This window comes from Rhinoraja longicauda, chromosome 10 (genome assembly GCF_053455715.1).
Source record: "Rhinoraja longicauda isolate Sanriku21f chromosome 10, sRhiLon1.1, whole genome shotgun sequence".
In the NCBI taxonomy this organism is placed as follows: domain Eukaryota; kingdom Metazoa; phylum Chordata; class Chondrichthyes; order Rajiformes; family Arhynchobatidae; genus Rhinoraja; species Rhinoraja longicauda.
In genome coordinates, this window is record NC_135962.1 from 11,555,980 (window position 1) to 11,573,258 (window position 17,279).

General features: G+C 42.4%; 1 protein-coding gene across 1 annotated transcript in view; it reads right to left on the reverse strand.

Moving 5' to 3' along the window:
* Window positions 1-12,956, reverse strand: part of bahd1 (bromo adjacent homology domain containing 1) — an 83,709-nt gene extending 70,753 nt beyond the window's left edge. The window contains exons 1-2 of the mRNA XM_078406212.1: window positions 12,892-12,956; window positions 12,329-12,574 (exon numbers count right to left, since the gene is read on the reverse strand). The gene's annotated coding sequence lies outside the window, so the exon portion shown is untranslated. The remainder of the gene's footprint in view (window positions 1-12,328; window positions 12,575-12,891) is intronic.
* Window positions 12,957-17,279: the final 4,323 nt, after the last annotated feature.

Below are 17,279 nucleotides of genomic sequence, written 5' to 3' on the forward strand. Positions count from 1 at the left end.
GATTTCTCCGCAGATGCTGTCTGATCTCGTTCTTGGGATTGGCAAGAATTATTCTTTTTGTTGTATATTTGAATTTGGGATGCTGTCCCAAGGCGTGCTGCAAATATTTCCTGGCACAGAGGTGATTGACCTTCAACAACAACCATCTTCTGTGAGATATGATTCAAACTACTGAAATGATTTCCCTTTGATGCTCTGTCACATCACTTCAGGAAATCCACCTTTGACCAAAACTGTGATCAGATTTGAAGCTGAGCGGTCCTGATAAAACTGAAATTGTGAACTAGTGAACAGATTATTGGTGAGTGTAGTGTCCAATTGATAGCACCGTCATTGACACTACACTTCAGCTGATGATTGTGAGCATTTATGAAATCTGTAGTAGTAATGGTGACCATGAAACTATTGAATTATCGAGAAAACATATCAGGTTCACTGGATGTTCTTATGGGAATGAATTATGACAACATTATCCAGTATAGCCCATATATGACTTGAGATCCACGCTGAGCTACCATCTGAAATGTCACAGCAATCCACTCAGTTAAATGGCAATCAGTAATGGGGATAAAAAGCTACACCCACCTGAATGAGGGAAACAAAGCACCAAGTAAACTATTATGGGGCCCCGGCTGAGTTTTTGATCTGAATAGAGACACAGGAGGTGGTTTTAAGAAAAACACAAGTAGCACTGGACTCGTGAGGCAATGCCTGGTAGTCAATTACAAAGCAGCACTGTTGCAGCCCAAGAAATAGGTTCCCCTTCCATTCTTGCCGGTTGGGCATGATCAAAAACATTGAAAGGACAGAAAACATCAACTTCAGCCAAGAGAAAGATCAATTTTACTTCAGAAAATTGCTACTTTCTCTATTGCTTACTCAATTGTAAGGTCAGCATCTAATAAATAAATAATTAAATCCACATGCCTTAAACCTTTGATTCTTTACCATTGTTTATGTCATGGTTCCACACTAAGGTAACGTTACACCGCCAGTTAGTGCTAACCTGGTAATCAGTCCCTCCCACAATGGAAAAAAAAACAAATTTCACCATTTTTACAGGGAATTTTATAGAGGTCAAACACACAGCTAATCCGTCAAACCTCAGGTGTAGGAATTCCTGCTATCCTAATACAATATAGCTTTTAAATTATGCCAACATTTCTTTACAGCAAACAAAAAAGATGCTTAAAAGAAAATGGCTATCATTTCTTAAGAACGGTCTCACCATGCAATTTATATCACCCACTTCAGCTTTGTCTTCATCTAGCTATTTAAAATAATCCAAAAAGTAAAATTCTTCCTTATAGAAGATTTGAGGTGAAGTGGATTAACATGATCCCAAATGACAGCTAAATTTTAAAAATATTTCACTGGGTGTAAATGGTTTTGAGGTTGTGAAAGATGCAACAGAAACTTGTATTTTCTGTACTAGCCAGGAGAAAGTCAATCTGCACGAAAGGTCAGTTCTGGATGCGAATCAACACACCTATTCAGGTGTTGTGAACGCAATTCATTACATAAACTAGAGTGCATCATTTCAGCACAGTGAGCAACGTCTAACTTAACCGCAGGTGGCATGAACTGTAAAATTTGCAGCGACCAATTTACCATAAAGTCATTGTAAAGTTGCAATAAGAATGACTTATTGCAAAACTTCAGACTTCTCTTAAATAAAACTTTCAGCATCTCTCACATACACATTCTTAATTTAGTACAGAGGTGAAAAGCTCTAATGAATCACACAGCAATTCTGCAGTCAGTAGCATGGGGCCACACGAACATTGAAACTCAAGACAGAAAACCACTTAAAAGAACTCATCATGCCAAGTTTTCAAATCGCTTTAGCCCACCTGACATCAAATCCACCAGGATTAATCAAGCTTTAAAATCATCCTTCTTAAAACAAGCTCAAACTCCAATCAGGGCAGGTACATACATTCTCAGTAACGGAAATGGGAATTCTCAGTACAGAAAATTTGTCAGCAAAGATAGGTAGAAGTGAAGATTAAATCAATTCTATTAGAAATTATTCCATGCATGCATGGCAACACATCACTCCATCTTTATAAATCTGAAATCTTTTATCAGCTGAAACTTGAGAATACAGTAAAATTTCTGAACTCGGCTCAACAGGTTTCTCTCGCCTCTCATAAAAGTATAAACTATTCTCCAGCACAGCCTCCCTGGTGCTAGTAACTCTCCTGCACCTTATTTAAATTATCTTTTGTCCAGAGAGACTGGGTAATACAATACAACCCTCTCAATTCACAACCGTTTAATTTTAATTCAGCCAAGAACAACACCTTATGGCGAGTTGTTCAAATCAACATTTATAGACAAAAACCTGCCACCATTTTTGTTGAACTGTATTATATGCAGCACCGTACCATCATGTATGCAGAAATACTGCATGGTCCACGAGAGCCAAACCAGCTTACAGCCTAACCAAAAGAGTGCGCGTGAGAATAGCTGGTTGACAGTTTGAAACAAGTCTTCATCACACTCATCCTACATTCTTCAAATTCATCCCAACAGGGAATCACTGGACACAATGCAACCAACCATTCTTCTATCATCTCTATCTTGATGGAACAATTTTAGCAATAGGCTGCTGAAATTAGCTAAATCAGAGGTAAAATCTGCTTCATCTTACCGGTTCTCCATTAGAAATGGTGCACGTTAAGTGATCAACAAATTTACATTTTCAAGCTCCAATCACATTCCCAGCATATCAAAAAATGTCACATCCAAATAATAACATTCTAAGAACAGCCATTATTTAGGTGGGCAGAATAGCTAATTTGTGCACAGCAAGAAAACACAAACGGAAAACCAATTAATTTCCTTTTGCCAGTCTCCAGTCCTTGTGTCTTTCTCCAAGTTGAAAACAGAGAAGAAATACTTGTTGAGCACCTTGGCCATCTCCTGTGGCTCCATAGAGTTGACCCCTTTGATTCCCGAGGGGTCCCATCCAACCAAATTGGTTTGTTTCTTCCACATGCATAATGTTTTCCGAGACCTTTGACAAATCACCTTAATTTTCTACTCTGAAAAACATCCTACTATTCCTAGATTAGCATTTCTTCATGACAGAATTAGTGATCGAGAAACAAACCATCTCAAAATTTAAAACTCACATAGATGACAAATGGAGATAATGGTCATAGAAAGAAGATAGTTGTGGAGGTATGACCTCTGAACTGAAGGATGATAACAAAAATGAATTTGTTCTGTGTAGTAACACCTATATACCAAAGGACTATTTCTTTTACCTTGCAGTTTTGTAAATATGTACATTTTGAATGAATTCCACGATTAAAATGGTCGTACAATCAGCACTCAGGTGACATCTTTAAACACAGTATCTCCTTTTAATCTCTATTGTACGTTCCGCCTATCTCTCTCATCAACAGGGTCAAATATATTAACATGAGATTAAATTACTGGTGGAAACCCCAAAGATGGATCAATGCCTAGAGACAGGTTACATATTTGAAGTGATGAAACACAACATCACAAGGATGCAGGTCTTACAGAATTCAAAAGTCACCACACAATGTATATAGTACCTAAAAATGAAGCTGTGAACTAAAATTAATTGATCTAGCGGAGATTAAAACATTAGAAAATCTGCATATCACTGCAAATTAAAGTTCTTACCTCACCCATCTAGTTTTTAAAAAAATATATATCATTCTATCAGTAGGACTCATTGCAATCTCAGAATCAGCCACACAATCCTCCCAAATTTGGTGTATATCCAGCCTACTGCTGCCTTAAACCTTTACCCTGTACAAATCTTGAGCAAAAAACCCTAAGTGTTAGAGGAACTCAGTGCATCATGCAGTGAAATGAACAATCGGGTCTCTTCAGACTTCGCCTATCTACCTGGAGTAGATAAAGATATAGGGGAAGGGATGGGCCAAGAGTTGACCAGTGATGGGTGGATCCAGGCAAGGAGGGACTGGCAGGCAGACAAATCGACCGGAGATTGCAACTATGGGTAGAGGTGATAAGCAGGGAAGACAAAGAGTCTCAAGGAAGGTGGGGAATGAAATTAGAACCGGAGGGATGGATATTGAGTTAATGGGAGTTTGGGAGAGGTAGGCTTCAGTGGTAATGAACGATAGAAAGTCACTAAATTAATCAAACACATCCTGCAGCACTTCTGCTCCAGACTGTAGATATCAAACACTTTAAGGAAGCTAGTTTAAAAATCACAACCCTGCTGTGATTCCATCCCGTTAAATAGCCTGTGAATTTGAATAGGCAGTCCCAGCCTGCACCCATAGAGTAATTGAAAACAGAATTTCTAGCTAAATGCAAGTAGAGAGCAGGTTAGCGCTGCGTCTAAAAAAAACATTCTCCTCAACTTCCCGTTTTGTTGAAACTGACTTGCACATCTTACAAATCTTGCACACACTTGCGCTATTTTCACACAAGGTCCAGTTGGGCAGATGAAATTAGTAATCTGCAAATTAGACTGCACCACACTTTTACACAAAGAGAAAACCTTCCTCCTTTTCCCTGCAAATATTCTATTAAATTACTTTGCATAAATTTTAGTTATATTTTCAAGGTAATTTCACATTGATCCCATGAAGTCCCTTAGTTCCTTACATTACACAATGCAATTCCATTATATTTGATTCTCCTTTCAACCTCATGGGCACCTTGAAGGCCTTTTAGATGTCAAAGATGCCAATGGTTGCTTGTATTCAGATGTCTTACTACTTAAACATTCTCACCTGTTCACCTGCTTCATCTTTCATTTCAACTTGAGTCCTCTCTTGGTTACTCATCTGTAACTGTTCTGCAACACAAGAAAGGCCCCCTTTCCTGCAATTGCAGTTCTACACACCTCTATCCCAAATTTAATGCACAAGTTTGCCTGCTATTCATAGCCTCTCCAATTTTTCTGAACTTTCACTGGTGGCTGGTCTACGAACAAGTTACTTTCAATATTGTGGACTTCAAAAATGTCTCAAATTTATCTCAATAACCTTTCCTAACTTTACAACGTCCACATACTCCATCCACGCTCACTTTATTAGATAATTACCCTTCTATAAACAATCTTTGAAACTTCCAAGAATTTGCTACTTTCACTCAAATCCCTATCTGAAACTTAACATGCTTTGTTTTAGAAACATTGACAATATTATCCATTTCATAAACATTACCCAGTAAAATCCCTACAGTTGTAGCACAAATTCCTTAAATCTTCAAATATTCATACTGAACTGTAACATCAAGTTCCCCAATGTTTCCTTGCTCAATTCTCACCCATTGTCCTTATTCTGCATGAAGCCGTGTAATATTCTTAGAAACTTTATCCTGCATTCTCAGTCCTGAATTCACCATTAATTTCCCTAACTAATGATGTCTAGCCTTCCCTATCGCTACACACCACATATCACCTCAGCATCTCGCGCGACCACCAGTCCAATGCAGTACCCATCAATCCAAAGGCACTCAGTCACACCAGTCTGTCCCTCTCCAACTATCATACTCTGAATGCAATAGGACCATCTCAAACTTATTTTTGTCATTCTGAAGCAACAGATTGCTGTTTAAATCAACCATCCAACTTTTGTTTTTAATGCCTTTGTCCACATTAGGTAACAATGTATTTTAATCAACATTCCTGCCAGTACAATACATACCTTCATCATTTGATAAAGTCCCCAAAGATAGGCTGATCCAGAAGATTAAGATGCACAGGATTATCAGTGACTTGGTTGTATGGACTCAGACCTGGCCTCTTTATATATATGTAAACATAGATGGAAGGTATTTATTCACAAAATGCTGGAATAACTCAGCAGGTCAGGCAGTATCTTAGGAGAGAAGGAATGGGTGACGTTTCGGGTCGAGACCCTTCTTCAGACTGATGTCAAGGGGGCGGGACATAGATGGGCTGGTTAGTAAGTTTGTAAATGATACCAAGATTGCTGGGGTCGTGGACTGTGAGGAAGGCCATCAAGGTATACAGCAGATATAGATCAGCTACTGAAAAGGCAAACGGAGTTTAATCCGAGCAAGTATGAGGTGTTGCACGCTGGGAGGCGAAATGCAAGGGGAAAGTAGACAATGAATGGCATGACCCTGACCAGTATTGATGTACAGAGGGATCTTGGGGTCCAAGTCCATAACTCCCTGGAAGTGGCAACATCAGAAGATAGAGTGGTAAAGGAGGCATGTCATGAGCTTGCTTTCCATAGGTTGGTGTATTGAGTAAAAGAGTCAGGAAATTATGATGCAGCTTCATAGCACTTTGGTTAGGCCGTATTTGGAGTATTGCATGCAATTCTGATAGCCCCATTGCCAGAATGATGTGAAGGCTTTGGAAAGGATGCAGAGGAGGTTTACCAGAATGATCCCAGGGAGAGGTTGGACAGTTGGGATTGTAAAGGAGGCATATGGTATATATCATATCATATATCTACAGCCGGAAACAGGCCTTTTCGGCCCTCCAAGTCCATGCCGCCCAGTGATCCCCGTACATTAACACTATCCTACACCCACTAGGGACAATTTTTACATTTACCCAGCCAATTAACCTACATACCTGTACGTCTTTGGAGTGTGGGAGGAAACCGAAGATCTCGGAGAAAACCCACGCAGGTCACGGGGAGAACGTACAAACTCCTTACAGTGCAGCACCCGTAGTCAGGATCGAACCTGAGTCTCCGGCGCTGCATTCGCTGTAAAGCAGCAACTCTACCGCTGCGCTACCGTTTGCCTTCGAAAGTTGGGGCATTGAGTACAAGTGTCTGAATGTCATGATGCAGCTTGAAAGGACTTTGGGTATGCCACATTTGGAGTGTTGCATGCAGTTCTGGTTGTCCCATTACATGTAGGATGTGGAGGCTTTGGAAACGACGAAGAGACAGTTTACCAGAATGTTACTTGGATTAGGGGGTATTAGCTACAGGGAGGTTGGATAGATTTGGATTGTTATGGTTGAGATGGTCAGGGAAACCTTTAAACATGTGCCTGGAACATGTTGCCAAGGTTGGTGGTTGCGGCAGATAGGATAATGACATTTAAGAGACTATTGGATAAGCAGGGAATGGAGGGATATGGATTACGTACAGTTAATAAGAGATGATCGAGGCATCATGTTTTCAGCACAGATATTATGGGCTGAAGGCCTGTTAATAATGCTGTATGTTCTATCGCGAAGTCAAGATCTGCAGCAGTAAACATCTATCATTCTGCTTTGCCGCTGCCAGACCTGGTTTCAGCACCTTACACAATTAACTCTCCGAGCTCCATAATCCTTTTAAAGGAAATGGCCAGAGAAAGAGAAAAATCTGTCTCTTCTCCATTCCTTGATTCCCCATCCCCTTCCAGCTAATCGTACAACACAAATGCATGGATCTTGGTAAGTTTTCCTTCCACATGATACAACTTCTAATCTGTTGCATGCAACCTTTCACATTTGTTTTGACAACGACTCACATTTCCCATCATATACTTAAAAAAAAAAAATCCACATATTATACTAATTCTGCCTCTTCATTCCCCTACCTCCCCCCAATCTTTAACATACTTCTCATCTTTTCAGCATTAGTCTTCCTTTTTTACCAGTCACACCTTTTCTTGGAACTATACTGTATTGTTCCAGTTTTCTCTATTTCATATAATTTACATCGATCACCTTTATATTTAATTTTGCAGAATCAGAAGGTTAAAATAACTTTTGAACAATTTAAACCTTTGACCTAATCAGTCTCACAATCGTTCAGCCCATCGATATCTCTCATCTTAGTTCCTTTTTTGTGCTCTTTACTGTTTTTTACCTTGCCTCCTGCTAATCTGCTTCTTTAATTTTTGGTTCAGCCCACTCCATTTCTTCCTCTACCTTCCACCTCACTAGCTCCTTTTTCTTATTTCACCTCCTTCTCAAGCTTCCCTTTCTCCCCACTCCCCATTTCAATAATCTTCTCTCAAACTTTCTCCCAATTCTTTGCACTCTTTTCTACTTATCCTTCATTTCCTCACTAAGTAAATCATTTAACTCAAAATACAAATATTTGTTATTTCCTCTGCCCCACTCCCTTTATCTTCTTCCCAAATTCTACTATTTTCTTCTTGTATCCCGACCTCTATTTTTCCCTTCAGGGCCTTTTCCTTCCCTTATTCGTTTTTCTCTAGATACTCTCTTGTTATTCCCTTGCCTTGCCATCCTTTGACCCATCTATTCCATTAATAGTTTTGTGCTTTCTTTGTGCCTTTTTTTAAAGAAAAAAATTGTAGATGACTAGAAAGAGTATAATGGCAGCGGTGATTAAGTTGCCAGAGTACGCCAAACACTTGAACTGATGATCCACAGACCAATGCTCAAATCTCACCACAGTAGTTGTGGAAGTTAAATTTAGTTGATGAACTGCAATTTTAAATGGATAAAATCTGACACCCTTACCCAGCTTCTGTGTGACCCCAGGCCAACAGAAATAGTTAAGCAAGTTACAAGAGCTTAATCTGTGGTTCAAAAGTTACAAGAGAGTAGTCCAAGGGATAGGATAGATGTGCATCTGACAGACAGGACTGATAAGGTATAATCAACATGGTTTTGTATATGGAAGGTGGTGTCTCACGAATCTGAATTTTTTTAGGATGTTACCGAAAAGGTTGAAGAGAGCTGTGGACATTGTATACATGGATTTCAGTCAGGGATTCGACAAAGTTCCGTGTGGTAGGCTGTTTTGGAAGGTTAGATCACATGGGATTCACGGGCAGATAGCTGAATGGATAGAAAATTGGCTTGAGCTATAGGGAAGGGTTGAGCAGGCTAAAACGCTATTCCTTGGAGCGCGGGAGAATCAGGGGCGATTGTATAGGCGTACAAAATCATGAGGGGAAGAGATTGGATAGACGCCCAGTCTCTTGCATGGAGTGGGGGAATCGAGAACCAGAGGACATAGTTTTAAGATGAGGGGGGAAAGATTTAATAGGAACCTGAGGAGTAACCTTTTTTTTTACACAAGGCTGGTGGGTGTATGAAATGAGCTGCCGGAGGGGGAAGTTGGGGCAGGTACTATCGCAACATTTAAAAACATTTAGACAGGTACATGAATAGGACAGGGATAAATATAGGCAGGTGGGACTAGTGTAGTTGGGACATGTTGGCTGGTGTGGGCAAAGTGGGCCGTAGGGCCTGTTCCCATGCCGTAAGACTCTATGACTCTAAGTCTCGGGGAAAATGGGCCCTATTGCTCTTTGTCACATTCCAAAAATATGAAATAGAGCCAATGTCTTGAATGTTTGACATCGAGAAGAAACACTTTAGATTGCAAGAGGATAGAGATGATATGGTCAGTCAGCAGAAAAATGGCAAATGGAATTTAATCTCGAGAAATGAGGCACGGCATTTGTGACTGTGCCACAGGCAATCGATTAGCTGGATAACTAAATATATGAAGAAAGAAAGGGTCTTGAGAGTGTATTAAGAGTCACATTAAAGGTAGCAAGATAAGTCAATAAGGTGGTTATACTTAGGAAACCAAACAGGAGCATAATACTAGAATTTTATCAAGTACTGGGCATCCCATTACAGAAAAGATGCAATTGTGCTGGAGAGGGTTCTAGATGTTGCCAGGACTGGCAAATTGCATCTTCTAGCACACATGGGATAAACCAGAATTGTTCTCTTTGGAAAAAGGGAAATTGAGGAGAGAGTTAAGTGAGGTGTACAAGTATATAAGTAATTTCTAAAATGCAACAAATAATCCATTTTACTTGGCTGAAGGGTCAAAAACAAAGATACAGATTTAAAGTAACTGGTAAAAGGATAAGAAGGCAGGCAATTTTTTTTATTCCCTCCCTGAGAACAAGAAGAATCTTAACTTATTGCCTGAAAAGGTAAAGAGGATGAGACCCTATCACATTTAAAAAGTACTTGGATGTGCACTTGAGTTAGTTGTGACATGCAGGGTACAATTAAGCTAGTTTTGCACTTTTCTCAACTGGCACAGACAAGAGTAAATGGTCCCCTTCTGTCCGTTAAAAAAAAAATTATTTGAGCCCATTGCAGCATTCCTTTTATTCTCCAACTACTTTACACATCTTGTATCTTCACTGCTCCCATCTTACTTTCTATCTCCTCATTCTATCGCCCCGACAACCTCCCATCTTTACAAACTCTAAGTAATTCCTTTCATACCCTCCTCATTTATTTCAACCTTCTTACTCCACCTTCCTCAAATCAAGGCATTCATTTTTCCTCATCTTTCAGACTTCTTCTCTGCTCCCTTTCACATTTTCTAGGTTCCAACGCATTCCCATCTTCTCTTATTTTCAAACTCATTTTTAGTTTCTGTTCCCTTTGCTTCTTTCACTTTTTCCATATACTACTCTTTCCATGCTACCTTCTACTTCTATTGACCCTCCTAACTTTCTTTCTTTTCTCCTTTCCTCGTTCTTTCTTCAACTTTTGTTTTGTTACCATACTTTAGTTCCCTCATAAAGAAATTTACCACAATTTCCTTAGGTTTTTTGTTTCACTCTTATTGTCTCATGCACATGCATTCCCTTAATTTGCCAATTAATCTCTCGTTTTCCCCTTCACTGTGCTTCTCCATTTCCCTTCCTCTTGCCCACCACCACCTGCCATTGCATCTTACATTTAGTCTCTCCCAACCAGTTCAATACCAATGGGTCCTTTTGCACCTTCACTACTGTCTCTAACTTGTAGTGTTCAACTATTTCTATAATCCACTTCCCCCATCATGCCGATCTGTTACCACCTTATTTTCCTTTGAGCGCCACTTCTCCCTGGATTACTCAATACCCTTTCCTTCCTGACCCAACTACTACTCACCGAGTTATCCCCTCCATTCTAACATCTCCTGCCTTTCAAGCTCCTGCACTAGCCCCCCTACCCACTCATCCCTCTCCCAGCTTCTCCTTCCTCAGGCTCAGCCACTGATCCTTCCTCAGCCACCCCCTTTCCCTCCTCCTCCTACGATCGCGCTCCGTTTGGGGTCCAGAAGATGGGGGGGGGGGGGGGGGGGGAGAGGAAGGGGGTCACGGCGATGGGGCCGGCCTCGGGGCGCTGACTTCTGCCCGGCCTCCGGTGCCGGGACTCCGGGACGCGGGCGGGATGGCCTCCAGCCCCAGGCGTCCGGCTCTCCCGGCCTGCGAGAGGGCGGCGGCAGCCGCGGTAAACACCAGGATCCCAGGACACGCAGCTGGCCCGAGCCCGGGGCCAACCGCCACCGCGCGCGCCGCCCGCCCGCCAGCCAGCCAGCCCGCCCGCCCCTCTCCATCACCCACCCGGGCGGGCCATCTATCCTCAAATTGCTGGCTTCTCCTTTAAAATAACCGGAAACTTAGCGAGTGCAACCCACCCGCCTCGCTGCATTGCATTGCATTCTCGATGAGTGGCGGACACGGTGCATCCTTGCAACACACACAAAAACTTGTTTGCTTTTAGGCCGGTGCATATAATGTTAACAGCGCGGCGCCTTTCACGGTTCCAGCCCGCGCCGCGCGCCGAGCCCGCATCGCAACCCCGAAGTCGCGGACTGACAGCCTGACACTTACCTGGGGCTTTCGCGCCGCCAGTCGACACGTTCACCAAGAGTACGCGCTGTATTCCGTGTGTATGCGATTTCACCTCCCACTCTCCACCACCCCCACCACCCCCCCCCAACAAAAAAAAAGCAACTTTTCAGTCCAGCTCCGGCTTGCCCTGCGCCATGTTGGTTTTTTTTTTTGGTGGGTAATATTACGTGTGCAAAAGAAAAATAAATTTGCATAACAAAAGTAAAAGTAACGGTTGCCATATGGCCCGCTGTAATGGGTAAATAATGAAGGAGGCGGAGACACTCGGAAGAGGACTCAAGCAGGGGGGTGTGCGCAGAAAGTGCACCCCACGATGAATGCGTGGGGACCCGGCCAAGGTTTACAAAGACATAGAACCTTCTTCCCCTCTCCGTGGAAAGCTCAGCTTTCTTCCCGGAATTAATACAAACTCAAGTTATATATATATATATATATATATAGGATATCGGTGGGTGGGATCGCTTCCCGATTGCAATGATCGATCACATCCAAGAATCGGATTTCTAGCGAATTCAATCTGCTTGGAGGGGGAAAGGGAAAATGACAGGTTTTCCCCGTGTCTTGGGTTCGTTGTGAACATCTGAAACATCGTTCACGCATAAAACGTACATGTAACTCGCTCCCCACTTAAACGAAGTAAAAGAGTTGACTTTAGACAGGCCGCTTACACTCAAGTTCTTTCGTACGTCTGCCCGAGCAGAGAAAGAGCGCATATTAACTGAAAATATATCACTCGGGTGGAAGATTATACCTTGAATCGAAGTTTCGAGGCAGTCGAGATGCTGCGTAGTACGCTGTTCAATTTTGAGAACATTCTCCCTCTTACTCCCGTCCCATGAGCGACGTTAACTCCAGATGCTGGAAGAGTTTAATGGCAACGACAAAAAAAAACATGTCATGCTCCGCTTCCGGGAACGTGACTTCGCTGCGAGCTGGAATGTAACATTCTGCAAATCACGCACACGTCCACACGTCCCTTATCGGGCCGGCCAAGGACCTGGAGATTAAAAACAAAAACAACACCATGAAAATAAAGTGCGACCAAAGTGAAGCTAGCTGAAATAAGAAGGCTCCAGAGAAACACGCTGCAACTTGCACGGTTTTAATAAAAAAGCTACCTACAAAAGTCTTGGTGCGATTGTTTACAGAGCATCACTCCCATTCAACTGATACACAAGTCATCCCTAACCCACCCCCCCCCCCCCCCCCCTTTTGCCTGCGTTCGCAATACTGCGCCACCTCCGGACACGGGCAAAAATCGGATTGTCCCACTTTCCACCCGAACATGCAGTAAACACGCAAACCAGTCTCCACCTGTTTTATCCAGTGTGCATTGTTTGCTGCGCGGGGCAACATTTCCCTCGCATCGTCTGCAAACGTACGCAGCAGAATGAAGGAGCACACGCAGACACCCCCCCCCCCCCCCCCCCCCCAGAGAGGATCCTTTGCAAGGCTTGGCAAACCTTTTAATCTTGTTTTGGAACGCACCACGTGTCGGAACACACCATCGGGTCACGTACGCGACGTCACCGCGATAAAAAAAAGTGACACATGACTTTTCTGGCCCTTATCCCACATAATAATAGATGAGAAAGTCTGTTGAGATGCGTGGTCCGATAATGCAAGAGCGACCATCGTGCATCCATGGGCACCCAAGCCCCCCCAAGCCCCCCCCCAAGCCCCACAGTGATAGCTGCCGCCCTTAATTTAATTCCATTGTCCCCATCGCAGGGCCGAACCAACTCGGCCACCACTTGGTGGTACTCATCCAAACCCTACCCCCTCACATCACATCACACCTCCTTCCATTTCGCACGATTCACTCGTATCAATCCTTCTCTCCAGAGATGCTGCCTGTCCCGCTGAGTTACTCAGTCCAGCATTTTCTGTCCATCTCCAGCGACCTCCCCTTGACCTCTCCAATGCCCATCTCCTCTAATGCTTTCTTCGCGATTGTGTTTAGCAGAAGAAGATAACTGCAGATGCTGGTACAAATCGAAGGTATTTATTCACAAAATGCTGGAGTAACTCAGCAGGTCAGGCAGCATCTCAGGAGAGAAGGAATGGGTGACGTTTCGGGTCGAGACCCTTCTTCAGGTCTGTAAATTAGTTGTTTTAAATAAAAACAACTAATTAATATCAAAATTAGTCGTATAATTATTTGTTTACCAGTTCCTGATTTTTTTTTTAAATGTCCTGTACAGGCTGATCGGAGAGGTTAACAGAATTCAGGTCTGAAGAAGGGTCTCGACCCGAAACGTCACCCATTCCTTCTCTCCCGAGATGCTGCCTGACCTGCTGAGTTACTCCAGCATTTTGTGAATAAATCTCTACTGTTAGCCTCTGGTTCCTCGTTGCGAAGAGCAGCCGCGGAGACACAAAAGGCGGCAGATGCTGGCATCTTGAGCTAAAACCAAAGGGACTCCGCGCATCGGGCAGCGACTGTGGAGGGGGAATCCGTGGAGAAAATCAGCTGCAAACACCTAATCCTCCTCCCGTCGACTCCTCAGAACCACTGTCTGCGCAGCATTGTAAACACAGTACTGATCACTCTGTGGCCGCCCCTTGCAGCCGATCCCTGCGGCCACACTCTACCCACCTCATCACAATCCCAGTGCCGAGGGAGCGCCGCGCCGCACCGCCCGCAGCACTTTGGAAGATGCGATCAGTTTAACAGTCCAAAGTAACTGGACTAGGCGACGCTTGGAGGTCTAGCAGATTATGAAGGGTTTCTCCGGGGTGCATTCAACGGGGGGAGTGTCAGTCCCTTGCAGTTTCGGCGGGAAAGATTTCCTTCTGAACCTGCCCCCGTATTACACAGCAACACGATGAGTAACTTCAGCCCTCTTTAGTTTCACGTATTTTACTTTATTTTTAACTCGGAGTTAACTTAAAAGGTATTTAATTGTCGGCAATGTAATTTTATGTGGTTAATTGTGTAATGATTTAAATAAAAACAACTAATTAATATCAAAAGTAGTCGTATAATTATTTGTTTACCAATTCCTGATTTTTTTTAATGTCCTGTACATGTTGATCGGAGAGGTTAATAGACATTGTAAACTGTTGAAGGGTTTTGACAGCTGGTAAGCTCGTGTGTGTGTGAGGTTGGAGTGGGGTGGGGTGGGGTTGTAAGGGCTTTCCAGTTGTCAATACATTTCTGGGACAGGACATGTATTTTCAGTGAGGGGCGCATTGAGGCACTGGACAGACATCAACAGATGTACCTCGGTGCTTGTACGTCCAGAGTCTGCAGACTAACAATAACGAGCACAGTCTCTGGTCCTGCTGCCACATACGGACTGGATCCCGTGTAACAGCCTCTCAAACACTTCGTTTTCTGTATTGTTTAAGGAGAAAGCATGAGTGCCATTGACGTGTTGTAAGAGAATGCTTTGAATTGATGTTACTGTGAAGGCAGAGCCATGTCCTTCTGTTTTATTTATATTGTAAAGGGAATTTTCTGAAAAAGATATCATCCCCACAGTGAATTTTCAGCAGCAACTAAGCCACAATAGGTTCAACGATGATTGTAATTATGTACTGCTATGAGGTTTTTTGTCTTGGCAATTTAAGAAGCAAATGTGAGTGGGCTGTTTTTGCTGGGAACTGCAGGTATTAGAGCAGCAAGTACTAAACTGAGCCCTCGCAGCTGAACGTAAACAATTGGAACCTAAGAACAGTGGAATCCCCCCCACCACTCCCCCCGTTATCCTACCCAATATTTATCCCATAACCGATTTCACAGAGATTTCCTGGTCATTTATTACTTTGTCACTGATAGGACCTAGTGTGAACAAATTGGTTGCCATGTTTTCTGCAGATCTACGAATGAAATCCTTTTCTAAATTACTTTATTAGTTGATCATTCCGAAATTATTTTCAGGTCATGAAAAGGCTATGTAAACGCAATCTTTTTTTTCTACTAATGATACCGCTTAGCTGCATACTTCACTCAGGTGTCTTTCAGATGGACTTATTTTAGGGAACAATGTTGTTTGAAAACAGGCAGCACAATCACCATATTCCTCAGAATAAATCTAACTAATATTTGTTCGATTTAACTTTTAATGCTATTCTTAACCAAACTTTCCATAGGCTTTTAAAAATGGATTAAACAGTGGGATATTGATTTCACAAATTGGAAAAAGCTTTAATTGCTCATATTTCACCATCTGCAGTATTTTGCATTCACATTATTTACTAGTGTTTCAGTGGTGTTCCTTAAGTGCTGAACTCGCAATTAAAAATGACCCATGTGTCATTCCCATGTTAAACAGAGACATTCTGTTCATTGAATCTCATCCTAAGTACCAGAGTCATCCTTGCTGAATTCTCTGAACCTTCTCTGCTGCATCAATACTTCTTGAAGGCAGGATGATATGCTGATTATGAACAAACCATGCACTAGTAGGCCAACAAAATAATCTTTTTTTGTCTTCTAAGTAAAATAGCTCATGGGTACCTTCCTTTGCTAACACACTGACTAAATTCTTGTGTCATCCAGTTAGTCACGTTCCTTTATGCTATCCTTGTACGGTTGGTGACCCCAAAAGCCCAACTCTAGCAAATGACTGTTTCTCTTCTTTCAGATCTGCCTGACCTGCTGAATATTTTCAGCATTTCCTGTCCTGATGGAATTATTTTAGTGAACAATGTAGTTTTGATTTTTTTGTTTGAAAAGAGGCATCATATTATTCCACCGTGAATGGGAGACTGGATCTCCGGAACACGTCAGTCAGCGTCAGCAATGTCCCTTGGTGCAAATGTTCTGGCATTCCCTGCGATGTACAGATGTGGCCGGTGCCTTCTCCATGTACATGATTCACCATGATGGCCAGGCCTTCCAATCTGCACAATTAGCACACCTATCTCAACACACCCTGGTTTCTAAATGATATTTCTGCAGAGGACATGAGAATTATACAGACACCACACTCCTGTTTAATTTTATTTCAAAATATTATTGAGCTTTAAAATTATGGAAGGAGTGTCTGGATGAATTTCAACCTTCAAAACTGGGGTGGATGAGAGATGGTGGCAATCATAGAGTAATACAGCACAGAATCCTTCGGACTTTATTGGACTTCAATGCTACAGTATATCTTTGCACTTTATCATTTGTCTTTGCACTGTGGACGGCTTGATTGTATTCATATATAGTCTTTTTCTTGATTGGATTGCATGCCCACAAAAGCTTTTCACTGTATCTCGGTACACGTGACAATAAAAAACAAAACTAAAAACGCTCCTTTGGCCTAACAACTCTGCATCGAGTATCAGCTGTCCATTTACACCAATCCTACATGGCTCGACTTGAAAAGTCACCAATCCATTCTCCCACAGATGCTACCTGACCCACTGAGTTACTCCAGCACTTTCTGTTTTTTTTAATATGTAATCCCATTATATTCTCCCCACGTTCTCACCGACTTCCCCCAGATTCTACCACTCACCTATACACTGGGGACAATTTGCAGTGGCCAAATAACCTACCATGCCAGTTCAAATTTATTGAGTTATCAGAGGTGCTGAAAGAAGTGGATGAGTGGGTTATGCCCAGGATCTGGCTTCCTGAAGTACATATCTTATTACGATTGTTCCTGGTTTTAAACAGAATAGCTGAAGGAAGGTGAGGGCTGATAAATGGTTGGCATAAGTGCCTTTTCAACATCTTCAGACTTCAGAGATACAGTGAGGAA